We start from the raw sequence: 11,733 nt of genomic DNA on the forward strand, positions 1-11,733 counted from the left end.
GGCTCAGTCAAAGAAGCTTAAGCCCGGAAAAAGAGAGAGAAAGAAGCCCAAATCCTGGAGGGTATTATTACGTTTTGTACCCAGTACATACCGTAGAAGAAAGCAAAGAACAGTACAAATGTAACCTGGTGGGTTATATTTATTTTTTTTATTTTTTCCTGGGTTCCCAGAGATTGTTAGTGGTTAGTGCTGTGACTCCAGAAGCAGTTCTGGACTTCCTGCATGGAGCTGTGCTGTCTGCGGCTTGCCCCAATGCTCTGAGTGTTGGATAAAAGTCTGTAAATGTATTTAAATGTGTTTTTAAACATATAAAAAAATACACTGTATGTATAGTTTGATGGCACCAATGATTGTGGGATGTTTTGATATGATTGTATAGAAATTTTATGGGGTTTTGTCTAAAAGTATAGCTTTTCTATTATTTCCTATGGAAAGTTATTTTCCAAAATGGAGATTGTGAAAAAATGTTAATTAGTGTCCATGAGGCAAACACCCTGTGTTCTGACACCTTATTGGCCAGCAGAGGTCAGCTGGTGATTCAGAGACCCAGTGTCCCTTGGCAACAGCTTGCCAGGAAGTGGAGGAGGGGCTGAAGACACTGAAGTGTAAAGATGTGTTAGGGAGAGCTCAGAGTGCATGACAGGATTTCTAGGCAGAAAAGTGTGTGAAAGTAAGTTTTTCTGTGAGCTTTAAATTCCTGAATACAGGTGAAGAGAGTTGAAGGTGAAAAATGTTGGATTTGAGCAGAGAAAGAAAGTTGTGCTGGACCAAATTTGACTTGATTTCAGTAGATGAACTCACACACTGGCTCAGAAAATATGCCAAATCTCAATGCAAACTTTACATTTGCCCTACCAGCCTAATAAGAGCCGCACCCAAACAATTCAAAAAAGACCTCACAAACCAAGTAAACCATAGACTCCTAAATGGTCTTTTTCCCCACAGAAAAAGGAAATATCCTACTCACTCCGCTGCCAAAAGACGCTAAGAAAAACACAATGGACCAAACCAACTACTGACAAGTTGCTTCTATCCCGCTCATAACAAAATTGATAGAAGGCATAGTGACGAAACAACTCACGGAATACCTAACCAAACACTCTATTCTACATGAGTCTCAATCAGGATTTCGATCAAATCATAGCACTGAAACTGTACTAGTGTCTGCAATGAATTCATTCAAAAAAACAATTGCAACCGGCAAGAACATACTCATACTACAATTTGATATGTCCAGTGCTTTCGACATGGTGGATCATGGAATATTACTACACCTATTACTTTTTGTACCCAGTACAAACTGTAGAAGAAAGCAAAGAACAGTACAAATGTAACCTGGTGGGTTATATTTATTTTTTTATTTTTACCTGGGTTCCCAGAGATTGTTAGTGGTCAGTGCTGTGACTCCAGAAGCAGTTCTGGACTTCCTGCATGGAGCTGTGCTGTCTGCGGCTTGCCCCAATGCTCAGGGAAGATAGGGTTTCTGGATAGTGAGGTTGAACAACAGACCGTGGTAGGCCAGGTGCCCTTAAATACAACTAAAGATCAGACAAAAGATGGCAAATCAATAGTGTCAGGTACTAAGCATCATGCAAATAGGAACAACAAACATATTCTGAAATGTCTATATGCAAATGCTAGGAGTCTAAGAAATAAGATGGGAGAGTTGGAATATATTGCACTAAATGAAAAATTGGATATAATAGGCATTACTGAGACCTGGTGGAAGGAGGATAACCAGTGGGACACTGTCATATCGGGGTATAAAGTATATCGTAGTGATAGGGTGGACCGGACTGGTGGAGGGGTAGCATTGTATATTAATGAGAGCCTTGACTCAGATAGATTACAAAGTCAGCAGGACACAAATCACACCTTTGAATCATTGTGGGTTGAAATTCCAGGTATAAAAGGCAAAAAAACGGTGATAGGAGTGTACTACCGTCCGCCTCGCCAGGATGAGCAGGTAGACGTAGAAATGATAAAAGAAATCAGAGATGCAAACAAAATGGGCAATGTGATAATAATGGGTGACTTCAATTATCCAAATATAGACTGGGTAATTGTAACATCGGGACACACTACAGAGGTACAATTCCTTGATGAAATCAAGGACAGCTTTATGGAGCAGCTGGTGCAGGAGCCGACGAGAGAAGGAAAAATTCTAGACTTTGTCCTTAGTGGAGCGCATGATCTGGTGAGGGACGTTATGGTACTGGGGCCGCTTGATAACAGTGATCATAATATGATTAGTTTTGATATCGACCTTGAAGTAACTGTACACAGAAAGTCAAATACGTTAGCGTTTAACTTTAACAAAAGGAGACTATGATAAAATGAGAAGAACGGTAAAAAAAAAAACTTAGGGGGGCAACTGAGAGAGTAAAAACTGTACAGCAGGCGTGGACGCTGTTCAAAAATACCATCCTGGAGGCCCAGGCCATACATATTTCGCGAATTAGAAAAGAAAGACGGAAGTCCAAAAGACAGCCGGCCTGGTTAAAAAGTGAGGTGAAGGAAGCTATAAGGGCTAAAAGAAACGCCTTCAGAAAATGGAAGAAGGAACCGTCTGAAAATAACAAGAAGCAGCATAAGGAGTGTCAAAGCAAATGCAAGGTGCAGATAAAGAAGGCCAAGAGGGATTACGAAAAAAAGATAGCATTAGAGGCAAAAAAACATAGTAAAAATTTTTTTTGGTATATTAAAAGCAGGAAGCCGGCAAAAGAATCAGTTGGGCCGCTGGATGACCGAGGGGTAAAAGGGGCGATCAAGGAAGACAAAGACGTAGCGGAGAGACTGAATGAATTCTTTGCTTCGGTCTTCACCGAGGAAGATTTGGGTGGGATACCGGTGTCGGAAATGGTATTTCAAGCGGACGAGTCGGAGAAACTTACTGAATTCACGGTAAACCTGGAGGATGTAATGTAGCAGTTCAGCAAACTGAAGAGTAGCAAATCTCCTGGACCGGATGGTATTCATCCTAGAGTACTGATAGAACTGAAAAATGAGCTTGCGGACCTACTGCACAAAGTTATTCAAAGTTGTTAAATCGCGACAGGATTGTGAAAAATTACAAGAGGACCTTACGAGACTGGGAAACTGGGCGGCTAAACGGCAGGTGACGTTTAATGTCAGCAAGTGCAAGGTGATGCATGTGGGAAAAAAGAACCCGAATTATAGCTACATCATGCAAGGTTCCACGTTAGGAGTTACGGACCAAGAAAGGGATCTGGGTGTTGTCGTCGATAATACACTGAAACCTTCTGCTCAGTGTGCTGCTGTGGCTAGGAAAGCGAATAGAATGTTGGGTATAATTAGGAAAGGTATGGAAAACAGGTGTGAGGATGTAATAATGCCGTTGTATCGCTCCATGGTGCGACCGCACCTTGAGTATTGTGTTCAATTCTGGTCGCCGCATCTCAAGAAAGATATAGTAGAATTGGAAAAGGTGCAGCGAAGGGCGACTAAAATGATAGCGGGGATGGGACGACTTCCCTATGAAGAAAGATTAAGGAGGCTAGGGCTATTCAGCTTGGAGAAGAGACGGCTGAGGGGAGACATGATAGAGGTATATAAAATAATGAGTGGAGTGGACAGGTGGATGTGAAGCATCTGTTCACGCTTTCCAAAAATACTAGGACTAGGGGGCATGCGATGAAACTACAGTGTAGTAAATTTAAAACAAATCGGAGAAAATGTTTCTTCACCCAACGTATAATTAAACTCTGGAATTCGTTGCCGGAGAAAGTGGTGAAGGCGGGTAGCTTAGCAGAGTTTAAAAAGGGGTTGGACGGTTTCCTAAAGGACAAGTCCATATACCGCTACTAAATGGACTTGGGAAAAATCCACAATTCCAGGAATAACATGTATAGAATGTTTGTACGTTTGGGAAGCTTGCCAGGTGCCCTTGGCCTGGATTGGCCGCTGTCATGGACAGGATGCTGGGCTCGATGGACCCTTGGTCTTTTCCCAGTATGGCATTACTTATGTACTTATGTACTTATATTAGAATACTTCGGAATCGGAGGCCCAGTCCTCAAATGGTTCGAAGGATTCCTCACCACCAGATCTTACAAAGTAACAACGAATACTGATAGATCACCACCTTGGATACCGGAATGTGGAGTTCCTCAAGGATCCCCTCTTTCACCAACTATTTTCAACCTAATGATGATACCATTAGCCAAACTCCTAGCCAATCAAAACCTTAACCCCTACATATACGCTGACGATGTCACGATCTATATCCCGTTCAAAAGTGATCTAAACAAAATAACCAACGAGATCAACCAGAGCTTCCAAACCATGCACTCTTGGGCGGACTCATTCCAGTTAAAACTTAACGCAGAAAAAACTCAATGTCTAGTTCTCACTTCCCAATATAACACAAACAACTACCCCACCATAACCACACCATACTGCACACTTCCTATCTCAGAAAATCTGAAAATTCTTGGAGTCACTATTGATCAAAACCTCACACTTGATACCCACGTGAAGAATACAATGAAAAAAATGTTCTACTCGATGTGGAAACTCAAAAGAATAAAACCTTTTTTCCCAAGAAACATCTTCCGCACCCTAGTACAGTCATTAGTGATAAGTCACTTGGACTACTGCAACGCTTTGTACGCAGGCTGTAAAGAACAGACCATTAAAAAACTACAAACAGCCCAGAACACCGCAGCCAGACTCATTTTTGGAAAACCCAAATACGAAAGTGCGAAGCCCCTAAGAGAGAAACTACATTGGCTCCCGCTCAAGGAATGAATTGAGTTCAAGATCCGCACGACCGTACACAAAATCATTCACGCAGATGCCCCACTCTATATGTTAAACCTAGTGGACTTACCGCCCAGAAACACCAAAAGATCGGCCCGCAAATTCCTCAATCTAAACTTCCCCAGCTGTAAAGGAATTAAATACAAACAGGCTTATGCTACTACCTTTGCGTACAAAAGCACACAGATATGGAACGCATTACCCATGGCCCTGAAAACCATGAACAATCTAACCAGCTTTCGCAAATCTTTGAAGACACATCTCTTCAACAAAGCCTACAAAAGACATCCTTAATGAAACTAATCATTCCTTAAACCACCCAAGTGCTTCAAAAAACACCTCTCACACGACCTTGCCTAACACATTTCCATCTAAATCCTCATCCACCTTCAGCTTATTATCGACTGTATTTAAGATCATGTAATGACTTTATCATAACAACACTCTGTAAGTCACATTGAGCCTGCAAAAAGTTGGGAAAATGTGGGGTACAAATGCAATAAATAAATAAAGTTCTAAAACTGATGGGTTTTTTGTGTACTGTTTAAGTATCTAAAAGGGAATTTCTCTGCCAGTGTCTAGTGCTGAAACCCTGGATGCAGGTGAAGCGTGCTGAAAGTGAAAGGGGTTGGATTTGAACAAGAGAAAGAAAGAACTAAACTGTTTTTTTGTTTGTGTGCTATTTAAAAGTTTTACAGTTAAGACTGTGATGGAGAGACCCTGTGCAGGGCTGTGCAAGACAGGTTTATGCAAGTGGATTAATCCCAGTTAAGCCACTAGGAAAACTGGTCTCCAAGCTTAAGGTTGGGCTTGCAGTATGTGTGTTCACATGCTGGTGCACTAGAGTGGAAGATTGCATGAATTTGGAGCGACAAAGATGTTGAGAGCTGTGTGACTGCAAGATCCAATGAAGAGTGCCCTTCCTTAGTTAGGAGCTCAGTACAAGCACAGAGAAACTATTTAAGATTATACAATTATTATTTATTTTGTTAGTTAGCTAGCCACAGTTATCTCTGAATCCCAGCTAGTGCTGTTCCTGCTGTTAGTCATGAAGGAAGGTTTTTTTGTTGATTTCATTTAAAGGGTGAGGCAGTAGGTTTCTGTACTGAAAGAGAAGATCCTGAGCTCCAACATACAAGGGGGAAGAACAAAGAAGCTCCAAGAAGGGCCAAAGATACGTCTTCACTACTATGCAAAAGGACACTGAAAGGTCACAGTTTAATCTGACTTACCTGTTGTAGAGACTGAATCTGGGTGTTCACACCTAAAAGACAAAGTAATTCAAAATAATTGATTCTTGAGACACACAATATAAAGGAAATTTATAGACTGAGAAAGAACAAATAAGATACTTTGGTTAATACTTGTCTGTTGGTTTCACTGTTGTTGTTGTTGTTGTTCTACTGCTGCACCTGTATGAAAAAAATATGCTATTAGTTTATGTATAAATGTATTTTTATGTTACAAAAGAACCTAATGTGTTAAGAACATCACCTTTTCCATACCCCAAATTGGGTTTAAATAAACAACTAGTAACTTGTACTTACCATCTGTCTGGTTACTGGGTCTTAAAATCCTTTTAGTTTTCTTTCCCTTCCATGGTCTAGGACTTTGGAGGCGAGGTTAGTTTAATTGTCTCCGAGCTCAGAGGTGAACTGCAGGCTTGAGGTATTCGGCCACGGGTAATAGTAGACCTTGCAGGGTCTTCTGGGAAGAAGAAGCTACATAAAGAACAAGAGCAAGTGTTGGAAGAAGCAGCAACAACAGTTAGCTGACTTGAAAGAACAACTAGTGAGTTTGGAGAAGAAGATGGAAGAAAGAGAAACGAGAATAATAGAAGAGCAAAATGAAGAAGATAGGGTATAAGGCTCTTCACTTGTAGAAGACTCCAGCTCTGAAAAAAGTGGAAGAGGATCTTATTGATGAGGAAACTGCAGAAAAGCAGTGTGCATTAGAGTTCTCTGAGATGGATTCTGAAAAAGAAGTATCTCTGGTGGTTGAACAAATTGTTGATGACCTTTCTGGTGAACTCACAATACCAGAGGGAAGTGCACAACTGCCAATAGAGATTCCACCAGTACAATTGGCCCTGATCGGCATTGAAGTGGAAAACATTGCCGCTGAGGATGAGGAGGAAATAATGAAATGTTTTCCTGAAGAGACAAATAAAGTATATGAAGAACCAACTGCACTCGAGGTGGAAGAAAAACAAATTATGGAGACTGACAAAAATAAGATTTCCACTGACTGTTAAAGGGAAAAGAAAGGGAAGAACCAGAGTAAACCAAAGGAAAATTTTGTGGTTAAAGAAACAATGAAAGAAATGCCTATAAAACAAAAGGAATTCATCAATAGCCAAAGCTCAGTAACTGAACAGTGGAGTGTTCCAGTGAGAAGGTCGTTTAAGCCCATCTGGTTTAGTAGGAGAGTTGGGACTAAGAACACTCACATGTGTTCAGAATCCTTCAACGACTGATAATGTTTATTTGCTTGAGTGCAGTTCTTCTTATAGAAATTTTCAGAGGAAGACACCTGATCCATTTCCTTTCATATGAATTCTCCGGGGGTGGAGAGAAGAAGAAGAAGGAAAAGTTAAAGATGAAGGACTTTGGAATCTCAGAGAGACTTGGAGAGGATCAGATTTTGGGGTGGATGTCCAGGGGATAAGGTAAGAGGTCCTTGGGCCTTACATTAACTTAATTTAGCTTTATTTTTGAGCTTTTTGTAACGTTATTTTTTGGGCCTTCCCCGTATACTTTAAAATTTTTATTTTTATGGTCGGGAGGTCCAGTGGGTCCCTTAAGGTGGGCTAGACCCTTAAAAAAATTTAATATGTATTATTAGTAGTTTTTTGGGGGAATTTTGGGTGTGGAGTGCCTTGCGCTTCACTGGTTGCATATTTTTGAATTCCGACAACGGTGTATGTGAGCGCATATTTTGTTTAACAGGTGTGGAAATTTTGGTTAAGTTTCGTTGAACTTTAATGGTGGTTTTGAGTCAAAATAGTATAATAGTGTAGAGCCCGAGGGAGGAGGAGGACGGGGTGCATGGCGGGTCATGTTACTCCTCTGCCTGCTGCTCGGTTCTGTGGAGAGTCAGCTATTGTCTGGGAACAACTTCACCACCGAGTGCAACATTCCTGGGAATTTCCTGTGCAGTAAGGGTAATTGCATCCCCGGATCGTGGCAGTGTGACGGGCTCCCAGACTGTTTCGATGACAGTGATGAAAAGGATTATTCTAAAACCAAATCAAAGTGTGGGCCCACATTCTTCCCCTGTGCGAGCGGCATTCATTGCATCATTGGACGCTTCCAGTGCAATGGATTCAAGGACTGTCCGGATGGCAGCAACGAGGAAAACTGCACCAAACCCCTGCTCTGCTCCACAGCTCGCTTCCAGTGTAAAAATGGGCTTTGTATTGACAAAAGCTTTGTGTGCGATGGCCACAACAATTGCCAGGATAACAGTGATAAGGATGGCTGTGAGAGCATGCCAGAGGCCGGCAGTGGGCAGGATTATGTTACCTCTGAAAGCCAGCTGCTGTATTATCCCAGCATCACCTACGCCATTATCGGGAGCTCAGTCATCTTCGTGCTGGTGGTGGCACTACTAGCCCTGGTTCTGCACCATCTGCAGAAACGCAATAACCTGATGACTCTCCCTGTGCATCGGCTGCAACACTCAGTCCTCTTGTCTCGACTGGTGGCCCTTGACCATCCACACCACTGCAGCGTCACCTACAATGTCAGCAATGGAATTCAGTATGTGTCTAACCATCAGCCACAGGGCCCAGACTCCCCACCCTCATACTCCGAAGCAGTGCTGGCTGAAAGCAGGTGTTTCTTTGCTGTAGTTGTTACAGAGAACACCAACAAAATGGAATGAAAGGTCAAAACACAAACACACTGACATATACAAACCACCCTACCAATGGAAGAACACCCACACCTGGACCACACCAAAAAAATGGAACGAAAGGCCAAAACACACGCAACTGCACCAGGGACCGACAACTTACGAAAATTCACACCTCTCCAAATACAGAAGCACCATTCCACAACATTCATGTGGGCTACATTAACGCCATATCTGTAGTAAACAAAACAACAACAATAACAGACTGGATCACATCAGATAACCTCGACCTACTTTTCATCAATGTCATAGAACTGGAATGAAAATGGACGACCATACTATTAAAATAACATGTTGCGAGGCCACAGAAATCTTCGTCTATTTGAAATCCAGGCAGGGGCATATACAGAGGAGCACAGAATTACCAATACAACATGGAGAGGTTTCACTACAACAACCAAGAGAGACCATATCATTACAATCATTGGAAATAAGAATCCCTATTTTCAATCAATCAGACACTATAATTACAGAATAAGAAATTGATATTTTACATAAAGGTCTATCCTTTGTCCCCACAGTCAAATATAACACCTTTGAAACCAGGGTTGATCTTTTTAAGTTTAATCGCAAATTATAGATTATTCATGCCTTTTCAAAAATTTCAACTACATCTACAGATATTTCAACAGTTAAAAGACCATCTTCTTGGATCCCACCAGGCCCCATCAACCCATTGATTCAAGCATTCAACTCATGTGTTGAAAGGGACTTATTACATCTGGAAAAGAAGAAAAGGCTACTGTATTACAACACTTCAAGAACTGAACAAGACGCTATACAACATTTGAGCAAGAATCGAGGAATTGTTATCAAACCAGCGGACAAGGGAGGAGGAATCATGGTTATGAACCGTGAAGATTACATTAAAGAAGTGGAAAGACAACTTACAGTTTAGAATTTTACATCCCCCTTGAAAAAGATCCCACACCTGACATACAAGAAGATATCCAGGAACTGATAGATATTTCCTCACGCATGGGCTTCCTGACCAAAAAGGAAAAAGAATTCCTCCAGGTTAAACATCCAGTCATTCCTACAATATACATGCTGCCAAAAATACATAAATCTTTAGATAATCCACCTGGTAGACTGATAGTATCGGGAATGGTTTCATTTTAGAGCCACTCTCTATATTTGTTGATTTTTTCCTCAGGCCTTTCATCCCGCAGATCCCTTCATATGTACGTGATATAACGGATATGATTAATATCTTACAAGATTATGATGGCCCTCTAACAGACACAATAATGGTCACTCTAGATATAGAGTCTCTCTACACGAACATTCCCCAGTTTGAAGCACTCGGGATCATAGAGAATACATTTCAAAAAAGGAACACTCACAGGAGAATTCCTAATCACCTCATATTAACTTGCGCCACCTTTCACTTACCAAAAATTATTTTTTGTTTCAGGATATATTCTATCAGCAGATCAAAGGCACGGCCATGGGGTCAACCATGGCCCCCGATATCGCTAATCTATATGTTGCCAATTTTGAACACGAACATCTGGAATCCAGTATCTTCTCGCAAAACATCAAGATCTATAGAAGATATATAGATGATATATTTATCCTCTGGCAAGGTAATTTGGAGTCACTCAATTCATTTTACACTTGGCTCAATTCCGGAGATCCGAATTTGAAATTTAAGATGGAATTCAGTAAAGACTCTGTACATTTTCTTGACCTGAGAATTCTTAAGGACCCATATTTTTTCAAAACCACGATCTACCGTAAACCTACGGACAGGAATGTTTTCTTACACTACATAAGCCATCACAATCCCTCACTTAAAAAGAATTTACCCCTGAGCCAATTCCTTCAGCTGCGCAGAATTTGCTCTGATTTTGAAGATTTTAACACACAAGCAGACACCCTTAGTAAAAGATTCATCAATAGAGGTTACCCAACAAGATGTATACATCTTGCAAAAGATATACAGAAAACCATAAGACGCCATTGGCACATTTTGGATGATCTTGAGTGTTTTAAAGAGAAGCGACTTGTAGTGGCCTACTCGAGAGATAAGAATCTTAAAGAACATCCTGTACCTTCTTTTTTGCCAGAATTTGAAGATACTCAGACTAATCTAGGTCACCGCCACTGTGGAAGGTGCAGCGTATATAGCCATTCGATGGACATGTCCACATTCATACACCCAAGGACTTCAAAAAGATATCACTTAAACCACACCTCAGATTGCAACACGTCGTGTGTGATCTACCTCATCCTGTGCCCATGTCCTATGTTATACATAGGCAAAACTATAAAAGCAATTAAGACTAGGATAATAGAGCATAGACGTTGTATTAACAGGAGAATTGAAAGTGCACCCTTGGTGGACCATTGGATAAAGGCAAATCACAATATTTCAGATCTCGCGTTCTTGGTTCTCAAAGTTTTTAAAGTAAACAAAAGAAAAAGCAATATAGATAGTCTTTTATTGAGAGAAGAACAGAGACTCATTTTTGATCTGCAGACACTTACACCTATGGGCCTCAACAATGACATAGATTTTACAGTCTTTTTATGAAAGCCCCATGCTCCCTTAAATGATCTATATATATAAAAGGCACTTTGAAGCCTCAAGCCGGAAACTTGAGGCGCCCGAGATATCCGGTTTGGCCTGCAGGCTCCAGTCACTGTAGCTTCGCCCTCGCGTCAAAACGCGATGATGTTGAGGGTGGGGTGGCCCTCGCGTCAAAACGCGATGACATTGAGGGCGGGGCGGCCCTCGCAACCACGTCACTGAGGGACGAAGGGATGAAGAGGAGAGGTGTGCAACTCGGAACGGAGGCACGGAGGGGATGTCTGCAACTCGGGAGGGAGGGAGGGAGGACGGGGGGGGGGGGATTACCCTGCTAGCGCCCGTTTCATTTTTGCCAGAAACGGGCATTTCTTACTAGTAATAATGATAAAATGACAACTGTTAGACATTATAAATACCAAGGGCATCTAACAGTCTTACAATCTAATACATCAATCCTTGGTTTATAACATATGCTGTAGTCTTAAAACAACTGAAACTGT

General features: G+C 41.4%; 1 pseudogene; it reads left to right on the forward strand.

Moving 5' to 3' along the window:
- Nucleotides 1-7,839: 7,839 nt before the first annotated feature.
- On the forward strand, nucleotides 7,840-8,667 carry LOC115462071 (annotated as a pseudogene).
- The last annotated feature ends 3,066 nt before the right edge of the window (nucleotides 8,668-11,733 follow it).

This window comes from Microcaecilia unicolor, chromosome 2 (assembly GCF_901765095.1).
Source record: "Microcaecilia unicolor chromosome 2, aMicUni1.1, whole genome shotgun sequence".
Lineage (NCBI taxonomy): Eukaryota > Metazoa > Chordata > Amphibia > Gymnophiona > Siphonopidae > Microcaecilia > Microcaecilia unicolor.